Source organism: Tamandua tetradactyla, chromosome 7, assembly GCF_023851605.1.
Source record: "Tamandua tetradactyla isolate mTamTet1 chromosome 7, mTamTet1.pri, whole genome shotgun sequence".
NCBI lineage: Eukaryota > Metazoa > Chordata > Mammalia > Pilosa > Myrmecophagidae > Tamandua > Tamandua tetradactyla.
This window is the reverse complement of record NC_135333.1, coordinates 88,979,355-88,998,121: the sequence shown is the minus strand read 5'-3', so window position 1 is coordinate 88,998,121 and position 18,767 is coordinate 88,979,355. Positions and strand designations below refer to the sequence as shown.

The 18,767-nt window shown below is 35.7% G+C and overlaps 1 protein-coding gene and 1 pseudogene across 7 annotated transcripts in view; both read right to left on the bottom strand.

Annotated features, from left to right (window-relative positions):
- The window catches only part of RASSF8 (Ras association domain family member 8), a 196,457-nt gene that overhangs the window by 13,653 nt on the left and 164,037 nt on the right, over positions 1-18,767 (bottom strand). The window lies entirely within an intron of this gene.
- Positions 3,503-18,764, bottom strand: LOC143691603 (14-3-3 protein theta pseudogene; annotated as a pseudogene).

Genomic DNA, 18,767 nt, shown 5'->3' with positions numbered 1-18,767 from the left:
AAAAACACCAAACAAACGCAAACATTTGTAACTTTTGATCATTCCGTTCTACATATATAATCAGTAATTTACAATGTCATCACATAGTTGCATATTCATCATCATGATCATTTCTTGGAACATTTACATCTATTCAGAAAAAGAAAAAAAAGAAAACAAAAAAATTCATACATACCATACCCCCCACCTTTCCCCCTCACCGATCACCAGCATTTCACTCTAAATTTATTTTAACATTTGTTCCCCCTATTATTCATCTTTATTCCATATGTTTTACTTGTTTATTGATAAGGTAGATAAAAGGAGCATCAGACACAAGGTTTTCACAATCACACAGTCACACTGTGAAAGCTATATCATTATACAATCATCATCAAGAAACATGGCTACTGGAACACAGCTCTACATTTTCAGGCCATTCCTTCCAGCCTCTCCACTACATATTGACTAACAAGGTGATATCTATTTAATGCGTAAGAATAACCTCCAGGATATTTGGAATCTCTCAGCCATTGACACTTTATTTCACTCTTCCCCCTTTTGGTCGAGAAGGTTTTCTCAATCCCCTGATGCCGAGTCTCAGCTCATTCTAGGGGTTTTCTCAATCCCTTGATGCTGAGTCAGTTCATTCCAAAATTTCTGTCCCATGTTGCCAGGAAGGTCCACACCCCTGGGAATCATGTCCCACGTAGACAGGGGGAGGGTGGTGAGTTGCCTTGCTGTGTTGGCTGTATAGAGGCCACATCTGAGCAACAAAAGAGGTTCTCTTGGGGTGACTCTTAGGCCTAATTTTAAGTAGGCTTAACCTATCCTTTGTGGGGTTAAGTTTCATCTGAACAAACCCCAAGATTGGGAGCTCAGTTTATAGCTCTGATTGTCCACACTGCTTGTGAGAATATCAAGGATTCAACTTGGGGAAGTTGAATTTTCCCCATTTCCCACCATTCCCCGAAGGGGGCTTTGCAAATACTTTTTTATTCACTGTTCAAATTACTCTGGGATTTATTGGGGCATCACTCTAGACAAACCAACAAAATCTCATGTCCTACTCAAGGTTCCATGTACTTATGGTGTTTAATTAAGCTGTCTACATAAGTTATATTAGGAAATGCACTAGTCAAAATATAAATTTTGTACCAAATAAACATTTTTAGCTTTAGTCTCACACATAAGGTAAAATTTTAAAAGATTAATTACCATCTAAGAATAAAATCATATTTTAATAAAGAGTGTTCTGAACCTACTTAATGAAAGTAAGATAAAGTTTCAGAAGACACTGTAACCATCTTAAGTTTGAACATCTTCCTAAATATTTTCATTTAAGGTCGCTGGGTCAGACTGATCATATTAATTTTGTTAAACTGTCCATTAGTAGTTAATATTGCTAACAAAGACAAAAACCTGACTCTGTTATCTAGCAATTATAATAATGGTCTATACAGCTCATGATTTATCATCCATGGCTCCTTTTAAGTTCATGAGCTTCTGAACCAGTAACAGTCTCTTTTCAATTACTGAGTCCATACGTGGAGATCTGGATGTAAAAATATGCAACTCAGAAGGAACATACTTATATATGTTCTCCTTTAAGGAAACTTGAATCTTGAGAGCAGTTGAAAGTCACTTTAAAGTAAAATAATAAAATAAATCTACCTACTTTTGACATTTGCAATTTAAGATATTTTGGCTATTTAGGCCTGTAAGCCACTGTCAAATAATTTAAAACTAAAACTTGCAAGATGGGTTGGTGATCCAGTTAGAAAATGATAAATAAAATATCTGATTATAATTTTAAGTAGCTGAAGCAACTGAGTCTATACCCAAGAATCAGTAGCTTCATATATGGAGAAAAATCACATAAAGAGATTTTTTATTTTTTTTGGGTGCCATGGTCTGGGAATTGAACCCAGGTCTTCTGCATGGAAGATGAGCATTCTACCACTGAACCACCAGTGTACCCGACATAAATGGATTTTAATGCATCAATAGAATCTTACTGGATTACTGTCATCGATCAAAGGAAACAAGATAACATTACTTTCTCCTAATTTAAAACATATATATACGTACAAAGTAATAAACACCACAACTCAAATATTCAAATGTGGGTAACACAGATACAATACATCTGAATTTCAACCACTTTTAAATTGCAACTATTTAAACAATTTTAGGAAATTTCTCTTTAGAGCCATAAAACAAATAATTTAATATGCACATCTTTTAATATATTCAACAAATATATACTGAACACTTACTGTTTGTTAGAAATAGTACCAGGCCCTGGGATATAAATTTTATTAAATAACTTGATCACCAACCTATCTTGCAAGTTTTAGTTTTAAACAATTGATTTCTTTTCCTTGTATGAAATCTTTCCCCACAAAATATAAAGATTACACATCATTGAAAATATTCAAAAGAATGTGACAGAGAGCTGGGACTAATCTGTTATGAATTTAATACTAACATAGCTTCATGGTTCTGGACAGAGAAGTAAAGCCAGTAACATCTGACTTATTTTTTATCTATTGTATAACAAGCTTTTCTATACCACTGAATTTTTCAGATAACAGTGAAAAATGTATCTGCTCCTTGGGCTTTATTATAAACATTTTGATGAAAAATTTTTTTAAATATCTTATACATTCAGGATTCTTACGCAGACTCTAGTGAACATAACTAATCCCTTCCATGTTGACTTACAATTCTTACAATGAACGTTGATCTAAGGAATAGAGCTTATACTGTACCATTTTAGTTTGTCAAATGATTTGGACACTTTCATATATATTATCTTAATTGGTTCTGTGAGTCAAAGATAGGTATATGATCCTCATTTTATCAGTGAAGAAATTAAAATTTAAAGAATTTTAAGCAATTTCACAATGATATACATGTATTCTGCAAATTCCATCAATGAATTTTCTATTATACCATTCAAGTACTGAATGTTAGAATAATTCTTATCACAGAGTTCATTTATGCCATCTTATGATGGCAGCAATAAAAAAGAAGAATCGCTGAGTACAACCAGTCATCAGTTGTGCATTCAATTGTTAGTTGAATCATTCAAAATATATTTTCCCAAAATGTTGGTGAGAATATCATGTAATAACAGAATTACTAATAACTAACTTACGGACTATTTAGGGTTATATGACAAACTTGCTACTACTAAAAATAATGAAAACATTCATTGAGCACCTTCTATTAGGTCTTGTGCTGGTTACTTTATGTAAATAACATTAATCAAAACAACAGTTAAACATATCACTACTAGCCACAGATATCTGGGGACTGTTTATTAATGCAGTATAATTTAACTCATCCTGACTAATGCATGCTGTGAATAACATGTATTTATGTTCCTTAAAAATAATCTATTATAGATGCAAAAGATATGAAAATCACTTAGAACTAAGGGTGATTAGATTATTCTTGCAAATATAAAAATTGTATTTTTATTGAATTGACTATAAAAAAAGCAGGATATTTTAATGCTGAGGATTTTTTATTCTTGTTTCAAAATACTTCAATCAGAAATGCTATTTTCTAACTAATACCATATAATAGTCATTGAGATTAGGGACTGTAGAATTCTTGCTTGCCCATGCACTTCAAAAGCAAACAAACAAAAACAAACAATTCAACAAATGGTGCTGCATTAATGGGGTGCTCACATGGAAAAAGAATGAAATGTGATCCCCACCATACAGCATGCCAAAGAAAAAAACAGAGAGAGAAAGATTAGGGCTCTGGACTCAGACCATTTGCTTTTGAATACCAAGGTTCTACTTCCTAGCTAGATGGGGTTGGGCAAGTTATTTAACATCTCTGTACCTCAGTTTGGTTATCTGTAAAGCAGGGATAATACTGCCTTCCTTATGGGATGGTTGTAAGGAGTAAATAACATGGAAAATTAACTCAAAATAGAATAAAAGAAAAATGAGACTTTAAAACTATGATGAGCATAATCTTTCTTTTATAAAGCACATCTATAGGTTCAAAGAAACACAATGCTTATAAAGTATTTACTTATAGAGGTAGGATCATGAGTGGACCATTTTCCTTTGTGATTCTCTAAATTTCAAAATAGTCTATAATATTACTTTATAAACATACAAAAATTGATCAGTTTGTAAATTAAAATTTGATTATTTTACACATGAAATTAAGAGTTAAATGTGACGATAAAGATATTTTTTTTATCTTCTAAAGGAAAATAGAATATTAGGAGTGGACAGGACGTTGGTGGTCACCTAGTTCAGCTTCCGACAAAGGAAAACAACTTTTAAAAGTTTACTCATTTAATCACAAATATGTATTGACTGTCTCCTGCATGCCAGACATGACTTTAAGCTATGGGAATACACAAAAAATTGTGGGAGGTGACATATAATACACAACAAATGAATATGAGTCTATTGTCCATTATACGACACCTTTAAAGTCAGATGTGTTGAAAATCCAGGATATTCTGGATGAAAAAAACATTTCTAGCAGACAACATTATTTTCAAAACTAAGTTTTACTGAATGCCTACTTTAGGCAAATCAATGGGATATGAAAGATAATCAAGCAAGACTCCAACTTTGGAAGGGCTTCCAGGGAAGAGAAACAGGTGTTCACAAATAATAAAACTAGAGTTCAGTATAAAATGTGTATCTTCCAAAACCGATCTTATTGGGACGAACTATTATAAAACATGGCTTCTTAGGAATAGTCCACTCTACTTTGGGCTCCAGCCCCAATCTGTTTCTATTGAATGCTTGCTCTGATTCCAGTTGAAGGAGGTATGAAAACAGGAGCACAAAATGTGGGAATAGAGAGAAATTCTGAATCTCTGATACTTTAAATGGTAGCAGGTACCAAACTAGTGTGGATGAGAAAGCCTCTCCTTCAATTTCCCTGATTCCTTCCTCCTCCCTTCTTTTCCTCTCGAATCTTTTGTTAGCTGTACTTTGTTTCTATGTTAAACACTAGACTCCTGGAAGGCAGAAATATAGCCTTTTCATATATATATATTTTTTCATCTCAGAGTTCTTTATTAGAAAACAAATTAATCACACTGAAGAACACAAAAGAAAAGGAACATAATCTTGCAATTCTAGAACACAAAACTAAATTATATGGTAAGGGATTCTTAAATTTTCAAAGAATAGAAAAAGAAAAAAGTAATAATTGACAATCATTTAGGACAGTGTTTCTCAAATTTAGCTCCTTCCACAGACATCTTCTTGGGGAGGGAGCCACAAGATTTCTGTAGTAATTTTTTAATTTTGCATTTTAAATTTAAGAATCTAAATCAAAGTAACACACAGTTGTTCAGGATTACCTGGACAAATATCTTACATAAAAATACTGCCACATGATTGCAGCATCTTCACTTGTGTCTCTGACCCCTGTGGCACCAAGTGAGAACAGTACTTAACTTTTCATGCAAAGTTTCTCAACTTGGGTCCTTACAGACTTTTCATGGAATTGCTGAACGTTTCCCATGAAAACTATTAAGTTGTCAAGGTTGAGAACACTGGCTCAGAGTCGTGTTTCTCAATATGGGATAAGGTGATATAAAGATGGTGAAGGGGGATATGCAGGTAGTTTGAAAAAGCGCATTTAAGAAGCTATTGATTTCCTCATGCTAACTCTAGAGGGTCAAGCTCAGCAAGATATCTTTGACTGATGTGTAGCACAAAAGGCCAAATACAGATTCAGCCTGGGGGGCCTGGAATAAGCATGGTCGTGGTTGAGAAACACTGGTTTAGAGGTAGAGGACTGCTGGCACATGAACAGTAAAAAAATATGCCGAAGAGAAAGAACATCTTTCGGATCAATGGATAAATATTAAACCAGAACTTGTCATGGTGTTTTTGAACCCAAAGACCACTCCTTTTCATATTTTTGATTAGCAATATGGTAAAAGCCAATGTGTTTTTTGACCATAACTTAAGGCGGATGATCTGTGAAAGGCTTTTTGCTTTACTTACAGGTACGGAAGTTTGAACCTGATACTGTGAAATTTCTAGGATAGCTGATAGGCAACAAGGTAGAATATTTAATATTGAGAATCTCTCAGAAAGGCCTGGATGTATGGTAACCAAACCATAGTGCTGAGCAGTTTAACCACTTTACACAAATTAAGTGCATTAATCACACTTTCACTTTTAGTTCTTCTCTCTAACCTGAGAATATACCCTATTTCTACCACCTAAATTAAATCTGTTAAGGTAGACCCACAATAGTGTAAAAAGGATTTCTTTCTAAACTATCAGAAACACTTAGCATCCTTTTTCAAACTATGTTCTGTTTTCAGTTCTTTTCTAATTGAATTTGAATAATTAATACCCTAACGCAGGAAATGTCAGCAGTCATATATTTGTAAGTGACCAATTTGGGCTCATATTTTCATATTTTGTTAAGTGTTTGATTTTCCCAAAACAATTTTAGCTATTCAGAAAAACTCAATAACTCTCACAAAGAATATCTATATCTACATCTATATAGATACAGATATATATATTGTGCCCCACCCCTCAACCATAGGCAAATATGTGGACTTAAGCCCAAGAAGCAAGTCTAACAGTTGCTTCACTTTAAAGTTTTTAGAAGTATTTGTGGTTTTGCTCAGTCCGTCCATACTTGGCCAATAATATAGCTAAACTTTTTACTCTGAAAAGCCATGGATATCCTGTTTTTTTTGTTGTTGTTGTTATAACACCAATTTTCCCTAATTAATATATCCACTATTATTTCTTATAGAAATAAAGTCAAAATGCTATAAAATTTTCATTTAATGTTGAGACTCTGAATATCAATCAGTCTTATTACCAGACAGATAAAAAAACTTTCAAGTATCAGCAAACGGAATTCGATGGTGAGAATATCTTATGGCATCAATAGCCCTTAGCTGGCTGCTAGCTGAGTATCTATCATATGAATTCTGAACTGAATGAAGTATTTATTATACCAAGAGTTGTTTAGCCAAGTTTGAGAGAATATCACAAAACATCTGTATTCAAGTTGTTAACTTTTCAAAATAGGTCTTGGATTGAATTATTGAGAAAGCAAAAATGGGAATATTCAGTTAAAACATCTTTTTAACTTGCTCACCAACAGGTATACATTTTATCCAAATAGCTAAATACACACCTAATATCTCTGGTACATCAGGTATGGGTAAACATATACCAGACACCCTTAAATTTCTGTACAGAAAATATGGTTACCATATGGACAGATGCATATATTGTTGTAACATATTCACAACTCAAAATTTCCCATTTAAACCACTTTTGAGTATATAATTCAGTAGTATTAATTACATTCACAATAATGTGCTGCCATCACCAACATCCATTACCCAAACTTCATCAACTCAAACAGAAATTCTGTACCCACTACACAATAACTCCCTAACTCATTACACCTTCCTATGCCCACCCCAAGCCCTGGAAACCTGTAATCTCTCTGCCTCTATGAATTTGTTTATCATAGGTATTTCATACAATAGAGATATACAGTATGTGTTTTTTCATATCTGGCTTATTTCACTCAACGTAATGTCTTTAAGACTCATCCGAGTTGTAGCATGCATCAGAACATTTCTTTTTACCACTGAATAATACCCCATTGTGTATATAGAACACATTTTGTTTATCCATTCATTTGTTGATGGACACTTGGGTTGCTTCTACCTTTTGCCTATTGTGAATGATGCTGCTTTAACACCAGGTATTTAACAAGTACCTGTTCAAGTCTCTGCTTTCAATTCTTTAAATATATATCAGTAAGTGGAACTGCCAGGTCATATGGCAATTCTATATTCAACTTTCTATGGAAGTTCCAAACTGTTTCCACAGTGGCTGTACCATGTTACAATGCCACCAACAATGTATAGCAGTTCCAGTTTTTCTGCATCCACACCAACACTTTTCTGTTTTTTTTTTTTTTTCTTTTAATATAGCCATCTTATTGAGTGTGTAGTATAGTTTCTTGGTTTTGGTTTGCCTACATTTCCCTGATGACTAATGATGTTGAACATGTTTTCATGCTGTGCTTATTTGTATATTTTTTGGGAGAAATATCAATTCAAGTCCACTGCCAATCTTTTAACTGAGTTGTCCTTTTCTTGTCATATATATCTAGACATTAAAAATCACATAAGCGTAGTAGTTTCTCCCATTCTCTAGGTTGCTTTTTTACTTTCTGATAGTTATTTGATATACACAATTTTTAAATCTATATTTTCTTTAGTTACTTGTGCTTTTGTATCCTATCTAAGAAATTGCTACCAAACTGAAGTTTATGAAGGCTTATCCTGATGTTTTTTTCAAAGGATTTAATTTTATGGTTTTGGCTCTTGTGTTTAAATCCTTGATATATATTTAAAGTTAATTTTTGCATGTGGAGGTAGGGCTCCACCTTCATTGTTTTGCATATGAATAACATACCATTTGTTGATGTGACTATTCTTTCTCCATTGAATACAGCTGGCACCCTTGTCAAAAATCAATTGGCCAAATGTTTCTTGAAGATGATTGTATGATATAGGTTTCACAATGTGACTGTGTGATTGTGAAAACCTTGTGTCTAATGCTCCTTTTATCTACCTTATCGACAGACAAGTAAAACATATGGATTAAAATAAATAGGGGGAACAAATGTTAAAATAAATTTAGTAGAATGAAACGCTAGTGATCAATGAAATGGAGGGGTAAGGGGTATTGTAGGTATGCATTTTTTCTGTTTTCTTTTTCTGACTTGATGCAAATATTCTAAGAAATGATCATGATGATGAATATACAACTATGTGATGATATTGTGAGTTACTGATTATATATCAAGAATAGAATGGTCATATGGTAAGAATGTTTGTGTTTGTATGTTATGTTGAACTAAACAAAAAATCAATTGGCCAAGACAAGTACTGCAAACTTGGGTCATTGACATTCTTATTCAAACATCTCCTTTTAACAGTTGCTTTTAAAACAGCATAATTTTTCTAATTTGTTTTCTTTAAATTAGAAAATAAAGCAGTTGGAGCACGATTAAAAAAAATCAACTGCCCAAAGGTAGGAGAGCTTATTTCTGCACTCTCAATTCCGTTGGTCTATATGTCTGTGTTTGTGCCAGTACCATGCTGTTTGGCTACTGCAGCTTTGTGATAAGTTTCAAAATTGGTAAGTGTGAGTCCTCCAACTTTGTTTTTCTTTTTCAAGGTGATTTTGGCTATGCGGAAGGTCCTTACCCTTCCAAATAAATCTGATGATTGGCCTTCCCATTTCTGTGAAAAAGGCTATTGGAATTTTGATTGTGATTGCACTGAATCTGTAAACCGCTTTGGGTAGAACTGACGTCTTAATATTTAATCATCCAGTCCATGAATGTGAACTGTCTTTCTATTTATTCAGGCTTCTGATTTCTTTCGGCAATGTTTTGTAGGTTTCAATGTACAGACTTATACTCCGTAGTGATTATTTTTATTCTTGTGGTGTCATTGTGAATAGAATTGTTTCTAAATGCCTATTTCAGCATTATCCTTTGCTAGTATACAGAAACAACTGATTTTTGTGTGTTGATCTGGTGGCCTGAACTGTGCTAAATTTGTTTATCAGGTCAAACAGTTTTCTTGAGGATTCCTTGGGATTTTTTTTATAAAAGCATCATATCATCTGTAAATAGAGATAGTTTTAGCCCTTCATGACCAATTTGGACCTTCAATTCTTTTTTATTGTCTAATTGCTCTGGTAAGGACTTCCAGTACAATGCTGATTACAAGTGGGAAGGCAGGAATCCTTGTCTTGTTCCTGACCTCAGCAGGAGGCTTTAAGTCTTTCACCATTGAGTTTAATGTTAGCTGTGGGTTTTCATATATTCCTTTTATCGTGCTGAGAAAGATACATTCTGTTCCTATTTTTCTGAGTGATTAAATAAAGGAGTGCTAATTTTGTCAAATGCCTTTTCTGTATCAACTGAGATGATCATGTTGGTTTTCCCCTTTATATTGTTATTGTGGGGCATTTAATTGATTTTCTTATGTTGAACCACCCTTGCATCCCTGGGAAATATCTCCCTTGTCATGGCATATAATCCTTTTAATATGAGCTTAGATTCATTGCTATTTACTGAAGATTCGTGTATATTCTTGAAAGAAATTGTTTTGTAGCTTTCTTTTCTCATGATGTCTTTATCTGGCTTTGTAATTAGGGTAATGTTAGCTCTATAGAATGAATTAGTAAGAGTTTCTTTCTCTTCAATTTTTTGGAAAAGTTTGAGAAGGATTGGTGCTAATTTGTCTGTAAATGTTTGGTAGAATTTAACAACGAGGCCACATGTCCCTGGCATTTTCCTCTGATTATCTACTTTGTTGGTGTAAAGTTGATCATATATTGTTTTATACTCCTGGTAATTTCTGTAAGATCCGTAGTAATGCTCTACCTTTCATTTCGGATTTTGGTAATTTCTGTCTTCTTTTTTTTCGGTTTAGCTAAAGGCTTGTCAATTTTATTGATCTTTTAAAAGAACTGGGTTTTGGTTTCATTAACTTTCTCATTTTTTTTCCAATTCTCTATTTCATTTATTCTCATCTGTATTTCTTTCAATCTACTAAAGTTTAGATTTAGTTGCTATTCTTTTTTTAGTTTTAGATGTGAAGTCAGGTTATTGACTTGAGTTTTTATTTTAAATATAGGCATTCATAGCCATAAATTTCCATCTGAACATTTGGTATGTTGTGTTTTTTTTTTTTCATTCTTCTCAGGATATTTCCTAATTTCCCTTGTGATTTCCTCTTTGACTCTCCAGTTGTTTAACAATATGTTGTTTAATTTTCACATATTTGTGAGTTTTCCTTCTGTTTATAGTTTCATTTCATCTCGGCCAGAAAAGATGCTTTTGTATAGTTTCATTGTTTTAAAATTTATTGAGACTTGTTTTGTGGCCTAATATGTGGTTTGTATTGGGAAATGATCTGTATTGGAAAGTGATCCTTGTGCATTTGAGTTTGCTGTCACTGGGGGGAGTAGTCTGCTATTTTTGGTTGGAGTGTTCAGTACATATCTGTTGGCTCTAGTTCGTTTATAGTAATGGGCAAGTTTCCTTACTTGCCCATTTCCTTACTGCTCTTCTATTTAGATGTTCCATCCAGTATCGACAGTGCTATATTGAAGTCTCTGATTATTGCTGTAGAGCTTATAATTCTCCCTCTACTTCTGTTAATGTCTGCTTCATGTATTTTCGGGCTCTGTGATTAAGTGCATATGCATTTATAACAGCTCTTTCCTTTTCTTATATGCTGTATGGTGGGGTCACATTTCATTCTTTTATTATTATATAGTGCTTTTCTTTGTCATTTGTAACAGATTTTCACTTACTGTCTATTTTGTCTGATATATAACTATCCCATCTCTCTTTGGTTATCTTTTTACCTGGAGTACTTTTTTCTCCATTCTTTTACTTTCAACCTATTTGTGAGTCACTAGTAAACAACATACAGTTGGACCATGCCATTTTATACATTCTACCAATCTGTATCTTTTGATTGGGGAGTGCAATCCATTTACATTCAAAGCAATCACTGATAAGGCAGGAATTCCTTCAGACATTTTACCCTGGTGTCTTCTTGTCTTGTATGCCTTATATCTTTTTTGTCTTTCATTTTCTCTATTGCAGCCTTTTTTTGTGTACAGTTTATCTTTTGTAGTGTAACAGATTGATCCCCTTCTCATTTTCTTTTCTGTTAATTTTTTTAGATACTTTGTGGTTACCATGAGTCTCTTTTTTCACATCCTAAGTCTCTAACAGACTTAATCTTTGTGATACACAATTTCTGCTCCTTTATTTATGTTGCTCTTGTCATACATTATCTCTTTATATGCCATGTGCCCAATAATACTGAAATATGATTATTTTATGCAATAATATTCTACATCTTATAAAAAATAAAAAGTAGAGTTACATATCGAGAATACAATAATACCAACATTTGTATTTACCCAACGTAGTTAACTTTATTAGCAATCTTTATTCTTCACATGGCTGCAAGCTACTATCCACTGGCTTTCCTCTGAACATGGAGAACGCCCTTTAGCATTTCTTGTATGGCACGTCCAGTAGTGACAAATTCCTTCAGCTTTTGACCATCTGGGAATGTTTTAAACTTTCCCTCACTTTTGAAGGACAGTGTGGTGAAATGAATTGTGTACCACTGTCTTGGGCAGCAATCTGGTAGGAGTGGACCAACTGTAAGTAAGATCTCTTTGCGATGTTACTTCAATTAAGGTGTGGCCCAACTGATACAGGCTGGATTTAATCTGGAGTCATTTATAAACAGAGTGAAAGTCATGCAGTGAAAGAGGCCACAGGGAGCTGGAAATCAATAGAACCTGGAAGAGAAAGGAGAAGATGCCACCATGCACACCCCCATGTGATGGAAAAGTCAAGGAACGCTAAAGATGCTGACCAGCCAGAAGATACTGACCCTGGGAAGAAGCAAGCCTTCTAGTCTCTGAAAGTATGAGTCAACACATTTCTGTTGTATTTGTTTCAGCAGCCAGGAAATGTAAAAACAGACACTTTTACTGGATATAGAAGTCTTGGCTGGCAACTTTTATCCCACTTTAAATATATCATTCCTTTGCTTCTTACCTTTATGACTTTTGATGAGAAATCAGCACTTAATCTTATTGAGGATCTCTTGTATGTAACAAGTTACTTCTCTCTTGCAGCTCTCAGAACTTTCTCTGCGGCACTGCTTACTTTTTTTCATTCTTTTTTCTCTTTAGACTGAATTATTTCAATTATTCTTTTACTTCACTGATTCTATCTTCTGCTTCTTCAAATCCTGTTGAATTCTTCTAGTGCATTTTTTTTTAAGTTCTAAAATGTCCACTTGATTCCATATAACACTTAACCAGGTATCATTTACATCTGAGGAAGAGATAGCCCATAACACTGATCCATGGTAAAACACTTTAAGAAAGGTAGTGCCAATTTTATATATTTCCAGGCATCCCTAGATAAGTATACTACTTCTATTACATAGTAAAGTGAATACCAGAACTACAAAGGCAGGATTCTAAGTGAATTTTTATTGGGAAGGGAAGTTGTCAACTTAAACAGCAGCATATGAAGAGTGAATAAGGAAACTCCCTGGTGTCACAGATACACATGACCTCCATACTATATTATGTAGGAGGTATTTCAATTTGTGACCCCCACAGCCCAGAAATGTCAAATGCTTTTCCATTCAATCTAATACTTTTGGATTCCTACTAAAAAGGAATACATTAAGAATTGGAAAAGTTGCTTACTGAAAGGAAATCTCCGAAGAAAAGTAAGGGAGAGAATGTAGAAATTAAGAAGTTATGTAGAATACTCTTTAATTGTAATTAACTACTTTTTTATATCTTCACAGTAATATGAAACACAGGCACTTGCAGAACTGGTTCAGATTACTTAAATACCAGATACATGTTAGTCTTCGACATAAATGGTTGGAAGTTACTTATGTCTATATGAAATGAAGACATTAATACTTTTCTACTGCGGTACCACACACCAGGAAGGCCAAGACAAACACAAATCAAGGAATGGAGTTTTACCAAAGCTGCAGTGTGAAAAGACTATACACAGTTTATTCCACACACATGAATGGGTTTCTCTGCTATACGAAATCCAAGCGTAATAAAGAACGGATATGTGTAAAAAGGTTTCTCGAGGGGAAGATGGATGACACCCTGCATGCATTTAGTTTTCTGCCCCTTCTGCTGAATTTCATTCTTCTCCAGCACTGTCTGATACCCATAATCTTAGGTTGTCTCTAAGCAACTACCTGATGAGGGTGCTGTCTTTGTATGAGTCTTCATTCACTGTATCAAGTTCTGCTGTAGCCTCATAGAAAGCCATTCTAGCCAGTGTACAGGAAAGCTCTGGGTTATTAAGGATCTCACAGTAAAATACAGAAAACTTAAGAGCCAGTCTGAGGTGGACTGGGTGTGTGAGTTGCATCTTTTCTTGCTCTTATCAAATGCTTCCTGGTAAGCTCCTCAGGAATTATCTATCCTTTGTTTCCAATCATCACCACATGCCACTTCAGCAAGGTACTGGAAGTAATCTCCCTTCATTTTTAGATAGAAGATCTTACTCTCTGGATTAGCTACACTAGTTATTAAATCCTTATTGTCCAACAATTCCAGGACTGTGGTGCAGATGGATCTTAGTTCCGACTCCACTGTCTCCCAATAGTCCTTAATCAGCTGTAACTTCTTGTCAGATGTGTCAGTTTTCTGCTCGATGCTGGAGATGACCCTCCAGGTGGCCCAGTAGCCCCGGGCCACATTCTTGTAGGCCAGGGAGGTCAGGTTGCGCTCCTCACTGGACAGCTCCGCGGCCTGCTCCCTCATGGCCTTCATGAAGTGGCCATGTCGCCATAGCGCTTGGCCTGCTCAGCCACCTTCACCTTCCAGATAAGCTCTGTCTTCTCCATGGCATGCAGGGCTGGGGGCGTGTGTGGGGCTGGGGGGCAGAGAGCGCACGAGGCTCAGAGGGCAGTGAGCGGTGACCTGAATCAGGAATCAGGAATCCTCGAAAATGGTTTCCTGCCTCTGCAGCCACAACACGACCCACCGCTTGGATCTGCTCTGGGCTTGGGTGAAGGACCCTTCTGTCTCAGCCTACTCCAGAGCCCTCTAGTATATGTTTATATCCATTATTGTGTTTTTCATCTTCCAAAGCTGTGTTTGGTTTCTTCTCAAAATTTCTTTCCTCCTTTAGTTCATGTATCATCATCTTGCTTTGTGTTATATCCATGTTTTCCCTTAGCTCCTTGAATTTTTTATTTAGGAGAGTTGAATTAATGCCTTTTGATTAAGTTGTTTCAATAACTATATTGTTTTCACTTTATTTTGGTCTTTTGAATGGGCCTTCTTTACTTGTTTCTTTGTATTATGCTGTTTTAGATTCTTTGGCTATTCAAGCAAATACTGTGCAATGGGCTGTCTTAAAACAATGGGAATTTATTAGCTCACAGTTTTGAGGCTGAATAAAGTCCAAATCAAGGGCATAATCAAGGCAATGTGTTCTGCTGCATTCTGGGGATGGCTGCTGTGATCCTTGGTCCTGGACTCATCTGTCAGATGGCAGTGCACATTGTGGCCTCTCCTGGCTTCTCTCTTCTCTTCTGGGTTCTGTTGACCTTTAGCTAAGCTGCTTGCTCCCTGTGGCTTCTTCTCTTTCTGTATGAAATTTATTCAGCTTCTAAAGTACTCCCGTAATAGGGTCTGTCCTGCTTGAGATAGGCTACATCTTAGGTGAAGTTGCCTCATCAAAAAGTCCAACTTACTGATGGAACCTTGAATAGGACATGAAATTTTGATGGGTTGTCCATGTTAGTGTGATGCCCCGATATATGCCAGAGTAATTTGAACAGTGAATAAAGAAGTATTTGCAAAGTCCCCTTGGGGGAACAGGGAGAAAGGGGGAAAAGTTCAGTGTCCCCATTTGGATAATTCCTGATATTCTCACAAGCAGCAGGGACAACCAAATCAATAGGTTGAGCCCTCTTTCATCTTGGGGCTTGCCCCTATGAAACTTCTCCCTGCAAAGGGTAGGCGAAGTCTACTTAAAATAATGCCTAAGAGCCACCCCCAGAGAACCTCTTTTGTTGCTCAGATGTGGCCTCTCTCTTTCAGCCAACACAGCAAGCAAACTCACTGCCCTCCCCTTCTCTATGTGGGACATGACTCCCAGGGGTGTAAACCTCCCTGGCAATGTGGAACAGAAATCCTAGAATGAGCTGGAATTCAGCATCAAGGGACTGAGAAACCCTTCTCAACCAACAGGGGGAAGAGAGAAATGAGATAAAATAGTGTCAGTGGCTGAGAGACTTCAAACAGAGTTGAGAGGTTATCCTGGAGGTTATTCTTACACATTATACAGATATCCCCCTTTTAGTTTATGGTGTATTAGAATGGCTAGAGGAAAGTGCCTGAAACTGTAGAGCTGTGTTCCAACAGTCATGTTTCTTGAAGACGATTGTATAATGATGTGTGATTGTGAAAACCTGTGTTTGATGCTCCTTTTATCTATGTTTATGGACAGAGGAGTAAAAAAAAATATGGATAAAAAATAAATTATAGGGGGAACAAAATCCAAGAATTCCCCAATATGTGAGACTAGTCTCCAAAACAGGAATTTTTTTCCCACAGCTTCTCCTCCTAGGGCCCTGGTCTGTACTCTTTGTTTTAATAACAATTTTTCCTCTTTGGAAGTTCAGCTCCCATGCTCTGGTCTACTTTAACACTCCAGCTTTCAGCACTGCATCCCCTCTGTGGCTGTGTTCCCCTTTCTGTACCGTTTCCCTGTTCCTGTTAACTTCTAGAATATTGGACCCAGACCTGTGCCCTGAATTAGGCTTCTATGGAGCCAGTTGAGGCAGATGTAGAAAGATACCCAATATTTCCATTTAGATGTACTGATAATCAGACTATAGGATCTGCACTTGAATGTATGCAGGTTGCCACCCAGGGGTGAGGATGGGGTGCTACACAAACTATTATGTGGATATGAGTGAGAGGGAAGCATCTAGGTAGGTAAATTTGTCTGTAGCTCTCTTACTGTTTTTAGATCTCACCTTCCCCCATTCAACACTTATTCAGTTATTCCCTAGTCTTGATGGTCTTCTAGAGTTTTATGAAAGTTGATTCTGCTCATTTTTCACTGCTTCTAAGGGAGGACATTCACCTGCAGCGTTACTTTTGCTAATGCCACTTCCTAACTACCTTGACTTTTGTAAAAACTACTCGTTTTAGGGCTGCCCATGGCTTGATTTCCAAATGTAACAAAGCTAGATTTAACATTTGCTTATCCTAGTATTTACTAAGCAAAGAAAATTTAAAAAAAAACTGTATATTTTGATTCAAATAAATTATGTGAGGCTCTTTTTAAAAGTGCAATTACTAAATAAGTTGGTAAAAAAAAAGTATATGAAAATACTAATGCTTTAATTTTCACTTCCTTAATTATTAACCCAAACTCCCCAAATACAATATTACTTCTAAATGCAAGTAAATTTCACAAGATGTGAAAGCTTAAGATTTTTAGCACTGTTTTAACACGAGAGTGCTATTCTAGTTAAGGAAAAATTAAAAGACAAAGAAGATGTCAGTATTAAAGGAAAGCCTCTCTGCATCTGTATATAGAGCTGCCAGTTTCTAATAGTGAGTGCATCTGCCACAATGCAGGTGGCATGATCACCTCTACCGAGTGCTAATGCACTGTGGTTACACTCACCACACTTTGGTAAGGAGCTTAAAGATGGAGACATTAAGTATCTAGCATGGTTTTGAAACAAGCAATTTTCTCTCAGTGTTTGCTAAATGATGGATTTAAGGTACAAATACAAACTCAAATTACTGGTTTTCAATTCAATAGGCTGAGCCGTTGATTTGGGGGCTCACCCCTATAAAACTTATTCCTGCAAAAGAGAAGCTAAGCCTACTTAAAATTATGCCTAAGAATTACCCCCAGAGAACCTCTTTCAATGTTCAGATGTGGCCTCTCTTTCTAAGCCAACCTGGAAGGTGAACTCACTGCCCTCTCCACTATGTGGGACATGACTCCCAGGGATGTGAATCTCCCGGGCAACATGAGACAGTACTCCAGGGGATGAGCCGGGACACGGCATCGTGGGATTGAGAAAGCCTTCTCGACCAAAAGGGGAAAGAGAGAAATGAGACAAAATAAAGTTTCACTGGCTGAGAGATTCCAAATAGTAAAGAGGTTATTCTGGAGATAATTGTTATGCATTATATAGAGATCCCTTTTTAGTTTATGGTGTAATGGAGTGGCTGGAGGGAAGTACCTGAAACTGTTGAACTGTGTTCCTGTAGGCTTGATTCTTGAAGATTTTATAATGATACAGCTTTTGCAATATGGCTGTGTGATTGTGAAAATGTGTCTGATGCTTCCTTTATCTAGGGTATGGACGGATGAGTAAAAAAGTAAGGACAAAAAAATGGGGTAGATTACAATGCTAGTGTTCAATGAGAGGGAGGGGTAAAGGGTATGGGACATATGAGTTTTTTCTTTTTATTTCTTTTTCTGGAGTGATGCAAAGGTTGTAAAAATGATCACCACAATGAATACACAGCCATGTGATAAGATTGTGAGACACTGACTGTACACTTTGGATGGCCTTTATGTTGTATGAAGATATCTCAAAAATATATATTTTTTAATTACTGGTTTTACTGATGATTTTTATGCCTCACCATATTGCAACAGGATTTAAGGCATAAAATATAAAGATCAGCTTAAAAGTTGAAATAGGGTAGGAGAATAAGATAGAACTAGGAGATGTCACAAGAACAAATTTATCTTCTCTGTATAAGTTTTAAAAAGTGTATATTATCTTTCTAATGAAGGACCATGTTAGTTAATTTGTTGCATTTTCTTTTCCAAAAATATCAGAGCTCTTTAAATACTAGGTGGGATTTATGTAAGGAGGGATTCTGAGAACTAGGAATCTATGTTTTGGTTCAAGAAAACATTCTTAGTTTCATAAATCACTGTTTAGGTTAAACAACCGGGAAAGGAAAGGCAGTACTGACTCTAAATTCAAGATCAGTGAAATCCGGTGTAGCCAGAAAACATGCAACATTACAGGTTTACCTAAACTTGGAAAAATGATAAGTAAAGTATGCCTGTGAGATGTATTCCAGAACCAAAAGTACTTTTATCTCAGACACACAGAGAGTTCAATTACT